Source organism: Schistocerca cancellata, unplaced genomic scaffold, assembly GCF_023864275.1.
Source record: "Schistocerca cancellata isolate TAMUIC-IGC-003103 unplaced genomic scaffold, iqSchCanc2.1 HiC_scaffold_754, whole genome shotgun sequence".
In the NCBI taxonomy this organism is placed as follows: Eukaryota; Metazoa; Arthropoda; class Insecta; order Orthoptera; family Acrididae; genus Schistocerca; species Schistocerca cancellata.
The window spans coordinates 2,109,231-2,118,291 of NW_026046765.1; the positions used below are offsets into that span (position 1 = coordinate 2,109,231).

The 9,061-nt window shown below is 43.8% G+C and overlaps 2 non-coding genes across 2 annotated transcripts; one reads left to right on the plus strand and one right to left on the minus strand.

Annotated features, from left to right (window-relative positions):
- Positions 1 to 3,183: 3,183 nt before the first annotated feature.
- Trnat-ggu (transfer RNA threonine (anticodon GGU)) lies at positions 3,184 to 3,256 on the minus strand. The gene has a single exon. It is a non-coding gene; the product is annotated as a tRNA-Thr (tRNA).
- A 5,325-nt stretch (positions 3,257 to 8,581) lies between these two features.
- Trnal-caa (transfer RNA leucine (anticodon CAA)) lies at positions 8,582 to 8,656 on the plus strand. The gene has a single exon. It is a non-coding gene; the product is annotated as a tRNA-Leu (tRNA).
- The last annotated feature ends 405 nt before the right edge of the window (positions 8,657 to 9,061 follow it).

Genomic DNA, 9,061 nt, shown 5'->3' on the forward strand with positions numbered 1-9,061 from the left:
GAAATCAGATTAATAATGTTGCTCACGCAGCATATGTTCGCTTTATCGGGCAACAAAAAAGTTATTGTCTGTGGATGGTATCGTAGGAATGGAAATAATGAAGTCACTGCAAAAAAGTCATTAATTTTGACACTTATCTTGAACGGATTCCCACGTAGATTTCGTCGAAGTTGTTATGGGTCATCTTGTTGATTTAGGGTGATACTACTTTGACTGCTAGAAGGTCCAGATCTACATCTACATCTACATCCATACGCCGCAATTCAAATGACGGTGTGTGGCGGAGGGTGCCTTGAGTACCTCTATCGGTTCTCCCTTCTATTCCAGTCTCGTATTGCTCGTGGAAAGAAGGATTGTCGGTATGCCTCTGCGTGGGCTCTAATCTCTCTCATTTTATCCTCATGGTCTGTTCGCGGGATATACGTAGGAGGGAGCAACATACTGCTTGACTACTCGGTGAAGGTATGTTCTCGAAACTTCAACAAAAGCCTGTACCGAGCTACTGAGCGTTTCTCCTGCAATATTTGAAGACCTAACAAATGCTTTTTTCAGGCAATTCTTAATGACCAAACAATCGCAGATCAGAACGATAATATGGTAGAAGTATTTTTTGACTTGGTTTTCACGATCCACATTCTTATTAAACTTTTTGTAAGTTCACATATACTTGTTCTTAATTGTCACATCATCAAGAATATACACTCCTGGAAATTGAAATAAGAACACCGTGAATTCATTGTCCCAGGAAGGGGAAACTTTATTGACACATTCCTGGGGTCAGATACATCACATGATCACACTGACAGAACCACAGGCACATAGACACAGGCAACAGAGCATGCACAATGTCGGCACTAGTACAGTGTATATCCACCTTTCGCAGCAATGCAGGCTGCTAATCTCCCATGGAGACGATCGTAGAGATGCTGGATGTTGTCCTGTGGAACGGCTTGCCATGCCATTTCCACCTGGCGCCTCAGTTGGACCAGCGTTCGTGCTGGACGTGCAGACCGCGTGAGACGACGCTTCATCCAGTCCCAAACATGCTCAATGGGGACAGATCCGGAGATCTTGCTGGCCAGGGTAGTTGACTTACACCTTCTAGAGCACGTTGGGTGGCACGGGATACATGCGGACGTGCATTGTCCTGTTGGAACAGCAAGTTCCCTTGCCGGTCTAGGAATGGTAGAACGATGGGTTCGATGACGGTTTGGATGTACCGTGCACTATTCAGTGTCCCCTCGACGATCACCAGTGGTGTACGGCCAGTGTAGGAGATCGCTCCCCACACCATGATACCGGGTGTTGGCCCTGTGTGCCTCGGTCGTATGCAGTCCTGATTGTGGGGCTCACCTGCACGGCGCCAAACACGCATACGACCATCATTGGCACCAAGGCAGAAGCGACTCTCATCGCTGAAGACGACACGTCTCCATTCGTCCCTCCATTCACGCCTGTCGCGACACCACTGGAGGCGGGCTGCACGATGTTGGGGCGTGAGCGGAAGACGGCCTAACGGTGTGCGGGACCGTAGCCCAGCTTCACGGAGACGGTTGCGAATGGTCCTCGCCGATAGCCCAGGAGCAACAGTGTCCCTAATTTGCTGGGAAGTGGCGGTGCGGTCCCCTACGGCACTGCGTAGGATCCTACGGTCTTGGCGAGCATCCGTGCGTCGCTGCGGTCCGGTCCCAGGTCGACGGGCACGTGCACCTTCCGCTGACCACTGGCGACAACATCGATGTACTGTGGAGACCTCACGCCCCACGTGTTGAGCAATTCGGCGGTACGTCTACCCGGCCTCCCGCATGCCCACTATACGCCCTCGCTCAAAGTCCGTCAACTGCACATACGGTTCACGTCCACGCTGTCGCGGCATGCTACCAGTGTTAAAGACTGCGATGGAGCTCCGTATGCCACGGCAAACTGGCTGACACTGACGGCGGCGGTGCACAAATGCTGCGCAGCTAGCGCCATTCGACGGCCAACACCGCGGTTCCTGGTGTGTCCGCTGTGCCGTGCGTGTGATCATTGCTTGTACAGCCCTCTCGCAGTGTCCGGAGCAAGTATGGTGGGTCTGACACACCGGTGTCAATGTGTTCTTTTTTCCATTTCCAGAAGTGTATTACGGTAGTTACTGTTTCCAGCAGTTTGTTAGCTACAGTACAGTTGTACATTAGTGGATTTCTTTCGTTATAGATGTTCCATTTATTTACGTCGAGGGTCAACTGCTAGAACCGGCACCATTCATCTGTTATCTGCATGTCATTCTGCGATTGTATACTGCTTTCTGCCGTTGCATCCTTTTCTATGCATCTCTTAGGCTCATTTTTTTATTTTTTCTGCCTACAGTCCTTCTTGCTGGGTGCGCTGTAGTGAATACGGCTAGCACATTTTTGTAGGCAATCTGTCATCCCATATCCTCTGTACATGGGTGTTAGTCGGGAACTAGAAGACTAACATACTGCAACGTCAATTTTGTTGTGTGGAAGCTGCAATTCTATCTTTGTACTGGTGAATTTACGATGTTATCCGACTTGACAGGCTGCTTACATCTGTTAATTGAAAGTGTACCTAATTGTGACGGTTACAGTAAAAAAGATGAAGAGGTTAGATTGACGTCCTCAGAAATTATCTGCTTCGACCATGGCTAACCTGACTGTAGTTCTCCTTAGTAGATTACCTTATAGATGATATAAAGCAATTAACATATTTCCTTCGCACACCAAAATTAAAAGAAAACATTTGTATTCCCGTTATTTTTTGGATATCAGTTATTAATGTGAGACAATCGGAATATTCACAGTTGGAGTTTAACTGGAGCGATTTGCTGCTTGTCATTACCAGTCGATCCCTGGTGGTGCGCTGTTGCGTGGTGGCTACACACGTGAGATGGAAGGTAGTAGCTGTTGTAAACGAGCTACTTGAGCACTGTATAAGTTTTCAGCGGATGTTTACGTATGTCACATTAGTCCTCCTAGCAAAGTGTTTCATGATGAGACTGTGTCATCTCCCTCTGTTCTGGCAATCTGTAAATTTCACCCTGGATGTATCCTACCGTTTGATGGGCGAGCCCAGTTTCGCCATCAGCCAAATATAATTTAACTATCTTTCAACACACAAAGGAATCACTGGCATTAGCTGCCACTGGACACTGCTTTAAATCAACGGGAAAAGTTGAAAATTTGTGCCAGACCGGGATTCGAAACCGGGTCTCTTGCTTACCAGGCAGATGCGTTGACCGCTGCGCCATCCAGACACAGTGGTCATCGCAACTGCATGGACTATCCTAGCTAGCGTCCTCTCAGTCACAAATTCGCAACGTAAAAAAAATGGCTCTAGGCACTGTGGGACTTAACTTCTAAGGTCATCAGTCCCCTAGACTTAAAACTACTTAAACCACACATCCATGCCCGAGGCAGGATTCGATCCTGCGACCGTAGCAGCAGCGCGATTCCGGACTAAAGCACCTAGAACCTTTCAGCCACAGCGGCCGGCTTCTCAACTTATCGATGCACTACTGATTAGGGCCACTTGACTATTACCCTCTTTATTGGCGGCATTTCGACAATTGTCTGCAGCAGTGTGGGAGTCATGTAGCTGTGGCAAGATGTATACACGAAGCATGTAATCACGGAGTGTGGCGAGAATTATTCACATCATATATTTATCCGCACACACTCACACAATATATATATATATATATATATATATATATATATATATATATATATATATATATAACAGTGATTAGTATTTGTTGGTTGATGTTGGTGTACACAGTATTCTGCGATGTTAACTGTACTGCACTTGACACACTTAGCCACAGGTAACACGTTCCACATGCTTTACAAAATGTAAGTAAACTAAAGAGTATGGCTGAAGCTGTGTGAAATAGTTGGTATTAGGACGGAGATTCAGCTCTTGTAATACACACGTTGGGATCAGTAAGTATGTATCTATTTCTCTATTGACATGTGCTATTTATAAACTCTATGAAGCAATAACGAAAATAATACAACTGCAACTTTAGCACTAAAATTTCGATTTATATTTCATTTGTCTTTCGTGTAACTACCATTGATCATCACTTACGAAATTAACAATAATCATCACAGCATAACTTCTTTTTTAAATAATGGTCTGTTACTCTGGGTGGTATGTGGGAGGAGGAAATAGTGAGTGTGTGTTTATGTGCGTGTAGTAGAAGGAGAAAGAGTGTTGAGTAGGTGTGCCAATGTGGGGGAGTTACAGAGAGAGAGAAGGAGGGAGAGAGAGAGAGGAGAGGTTTTCTTGTGAGTTACTTAGTTTTCCAAGTGTAATGATTCTTTGAAATTTAGGAAAAATAGGTTATGTGCTAAATCTGTTTGCCCATTTAAGTAGGTGTGGGGAGACTTATTCTTATGAGTAAAGATTCCTAATTATTCCACGAAATACATTTTTGTTATTTTGTCTGAAATGTGTATGATATGGAGGTTTCTTTTCATGTTTGTAACTTTTGTGCCAGTTGTGCTGCAAAACTAGATGTTCTTAAATTTTTTAAATGTAGTGCATCTGTGTGTTCCTTGTATCGAGATTCAAAGTTTCGTCCTGTTTGCACTACGTAGTAGCAGGAGCAGCTGTTAAGGAATGTGTTGTTCATGCTGTTTGTTCGGTTTCTATCTTTTCATCTAATCTGTCAACTGTGGATGGGTCTTAGGTATTATCGTGGGCTATTGTTTTTAAAATGTTAAATTCCTTGGTTTTACATCAGGTTCAGCGTGAATTTTGTCTACACGGTTGCTTGTTGATCTAAATAATGCTAATTTGTGTTGATTTTGTTAGCATGATATGTTATTTATAATGACACCTGACGTGGTAGGTTTTTTATAAATTTAGAATTTATGGTTGTTGTTGCGACTAGTCGGGTCTTTTTTGTAAGTTTGGAAAGCTTGTTATACACTGAAGAGCCAAAGAAACTGGTACACGTACGTGATATCGTGTAGAGCCCCCGCGAGCACGGAGAAGAGCAGCAACACGACGTGTCATGGACTCGGCTAATGTCTGCAACTGCTTGAGGGAACTGACACCATGAATCCTGTAGGGCCGTCCAGAAATGCGTAAGAGTACGAGGAAGCTGAGATCTCTTCTGAACAGTACTTTGCTAGGCATCCCAGATACACTCAATAATGTTCATGTCTGGGGAGTTTGGTGGCCGGCGGAAGTGTTCAAACTCAGAAGAGTTTTCCTGTAGCCATCCTGTAGCAATTCTCGACGAGTGGGGCGTGACATTGTCCTGCTGCAACTGCCCAAGTCCATCGGAGTGCACAGTGGACATGAATGGATGCAGGTGATCAGACAGGATGTTTACCTACATGTCACCTGTCAGAGTAGTATCTAGACGTATCACTCCAACTGCACACCACACACCATTATAGAGCCTTCACCAGCTTGAACAGTCTCCTGCTGACATGTAGGGTCCATGGATTCAAGAGGTTATCTCTATCCTTGAACACGTCCATCCACTAGATACAATCTGAAACAGACTCCTCCGACCAGGCAAGATGTTTGCAGTCATCAACAGTCCAATGCCGGTGTTTACGGGCCCATGCGAGGCGTAAAGCTATACGTCGTGCAGTCATCAATGGGCACACGAGCGGGTCTTCGTCTCTGAATGCTCATATCGATGATGTTTCGTTGAATGGTTCGCACGCTGATACTTTGTTGACGGCTCAGCACTGACATCTGCAGCAATTTGCGGAAGGGATGCACTTCTGTCACATTGAACGATTCTCTTCAGTCGTGTTGGTCCCGTTGCTACAGGAATTTTTGCCGGCCGCAGCGATGTCGGAGATATGATTTTTTACTAGATTCCTGATATTCACGGAATAGCCTTGAAATGGTAGTACGGGGAAATACCTCGGAGATGCTGTGTCCTATGGCTCGTGCGCCGACTATAACACCACATCCAAACTCACTTAAATCTCGATAACCTGGCACTGTAGCAGCTGTAACCGATCTAACAACTGCGCCAGACACTGGTTGTCGTATATAGACGTTGCCGAACGCAGCGCCGTATTCTTCCTATTTATATATCTTTGTATTTGAATACGCATGCCTATACCAGTTTCTTTGGCGCTTCAGTGTGTCTTACTGTCCAGGTTTCTGAAATCCACTTACACGTAACTGTGACGTAATACATCAGGACATAGTCTTCAGAAATACTTACCTGAGTTTCATGAATGTATTTTGTGTCCATAGGTCTGTTGTTGAACATTCCTTAGAATATCGCTATTCCCATGTCTATCAAGTAAGTTTCATGATCTGCACTGGGTGGTGGTGGGCAGGAAAAGGGGAGAAAGGGAGAAAGGATATTAGCGAAAGGGCAACTCAGAGTATTTTCGTGGAAGAAGGGGAAGGGACAGGGAAAATGTAACAGAAATTCTTAGAAATTAAAGCCAGTTCGATACTCCAGGGTCACACGTATGCACAATGATAAATAAGTATTGATTTCATTTTATAATGGTGGACGAAGACTGTGATATTCACCATGAAAAAGATTTAAAGTTCCGCCAGCTCATGATCTCAGGGTTGAAAGTATTTGCACAACAGCGAAACTGAAAACTCTTAGCAGCTTATGGTAGGAATTTACAACATAATCTCTAAAACTTAAGACTACAGGAAAAGTATTTGTTAATCGCCGAATGCACTAATAGTACTCCTCAACACCCACAATGTACTTTACCGAGAGAATGTAGTTTTTTTTTTTTTACATTTGCACAATTTTGCTGTCAGGCAGGTAATTCAAATTTATAGTTATTTTATACGGGCGGATAACATGACAAAAATGACAAATTGAACATACAACGCTAACGGAAGGATGCAGAACCCAGAGATTTCTTACTTTTTCAGTTGCAAGAGAATAGAGGCGAAAGGCGAAATATCTTCAAACTGACTGCTTCTGGATTGATTTGCTTCTAGTTCATATCCAGCACATGTTCCATCTTACTTTGACCTGTAACTTGACTGAAACGTTTGTCTGTGAGGCTGGGCAAGATGCCATTTCTAGGTCATTTTTTTTTCTAGGGGAGGCGTTTGTAATTGCTCTGCCTTGCCTCTCATTTAGTAAACCCTCGATATCTATTGCTCTAAAATACATTCATGTCAGCTCCTCGACCTTTAATCCGTAGTTCGTGCATCATTCTTTCCCAGTCTTCCTTGCGTTTGACATCAAGAAGTATTTTGTATGTGAAACCCAATAGTTGCATCCATTACACTTGTGCACCACTTCCCACTCTTAGTTAACTACCTTTTACATGTGATATTTTCTTGGTGTCGAATGCTCCTGTTGAATTAAATATGGTATTTAAATTCTGCCCTCTGCAAAACACAATGTATTTCTTGTTGTATGTATCTAACCATACTTCGATACTTATGTGGCATCTTCTGTGGGTCACGATCTATTTCTGAAATTATGTAAATTGCTGTAGTTGTAAGATGGTAATGACATTTGGTTTTTGTATGTTATCGATATGTACGTCAGAGAGAGAGCGAGATATGTTACTGTTAAACAATCGTTGGCCTTGTCGCGGCACAAACTTCGCCTCTGCGCAATCTGATACATTCTTAGTTGAAATGCGGTACGTTTTGGACGTATTTAGAAGTGGTGTATCTGTTATATGAAGAAAGGACAGCAAGGATGAGTATAATGGGACCATTGAAAAATATCATTATTTATGAAGGGAAGAAGTTTGAGTAAGACTGCTACACTGCGCACCTAGTTTGTCAGACGGATTATTGTCAGATAGTTAACTTGCTCAGAACTGAGAGAAAGACCACTCCACTCTTGAATGATGGATTAAAATATTAATTGGTTAAGGTGTTTGATTTTTTTAGAAATTCTCTGTTAACGTCGTATCCTGTTAAATCATTGTTCACTTTGGTAAACATAGTATTCTTCAGGCCAATGTTATATGTGAAGATCACGGGGAGTTTTACTCTACCTTTTTTGTGCATATATTTCATTCTACGAGGGCTATTCGGAAAGTAAAGGAACGATAGGTCACGAAATGGAAACCACAGTGAAAATCAAAACTGTTTTATTTGCAACAGTTAGTTACAATTTCTAGCTACTTATCTCCATAGTCGCTGATCCGACTTAGACACTTGTCGTGGCGTTGTACCAACTTTCGGATACCCTCGTTATAAAGGCAGCCGCTAGCGCTTTGCGCCAATTCTCTACGCTGGCCTACAGCTCGTTGTCTGTGCCAAAATGTCTTCATAGCCAGCGGTTCATGCGAGCAGAGGTGAAACTCAGAGGGAGACAATTACGGGCTGTGTTGTGGGTAATCAAACATTTCCAATTCAAAACGATGCAGCAGCATATTCATTGCCCCTGCAGAATGCGGCTGAGAATTGTCTTGAAGAAGAAAACGCACGGCAGTTATGTAATGTTGGCTGCAAAGCTTCAGGCGAAATCTCTCACCAGGCCCTCGTACTTGGCGGGAGACACTATTGTTCTAGGTGTCTTTATGTGCTTCAAGAATTGGAAGGTAGGAGACGAAGTACTGGTAGAAATGAAGCTGTGAGGACGGAGCGTGAGTCGTGCTTGGGTAGCTCAGTTGGTAGAGCACTTGCCCGCAAAAGGCAAAGGTCCCGAGTTCGAGTCTCGGTCCGGCACACGGTTCTAATCTGCCAGGAAGTTTCCTCTTTATCTGCTCCCTGTGTGCTCAGAACTAAAAAGATCGACGTAATGCTAACAATGGGAATACTAGAGACACTGCCCAACACACCTGTGCAAAACGTCTTCGGATTTTCGCTGTGGTTTCCATTGCGCGACCGATCGCTCTTACTTTCCGAATAATCCTCGTAAAATCGTTGTATTGTAACATCATTTCATAGGAGTAGTTACTCTCCCCATCTCATTGTTTATCATTACGCATTACCACTTGCGACAGTTTGAATGTGGATTTGGAAACAGAAATCTAGCATAGCCGCTGTCTGCTTGCTGTTTGCTGTTGTGCTTCCAGGGAATCTGCAACAATGTTGTCAAGACGCGAGGTAGATAGAAATTTTAATTAGTGCC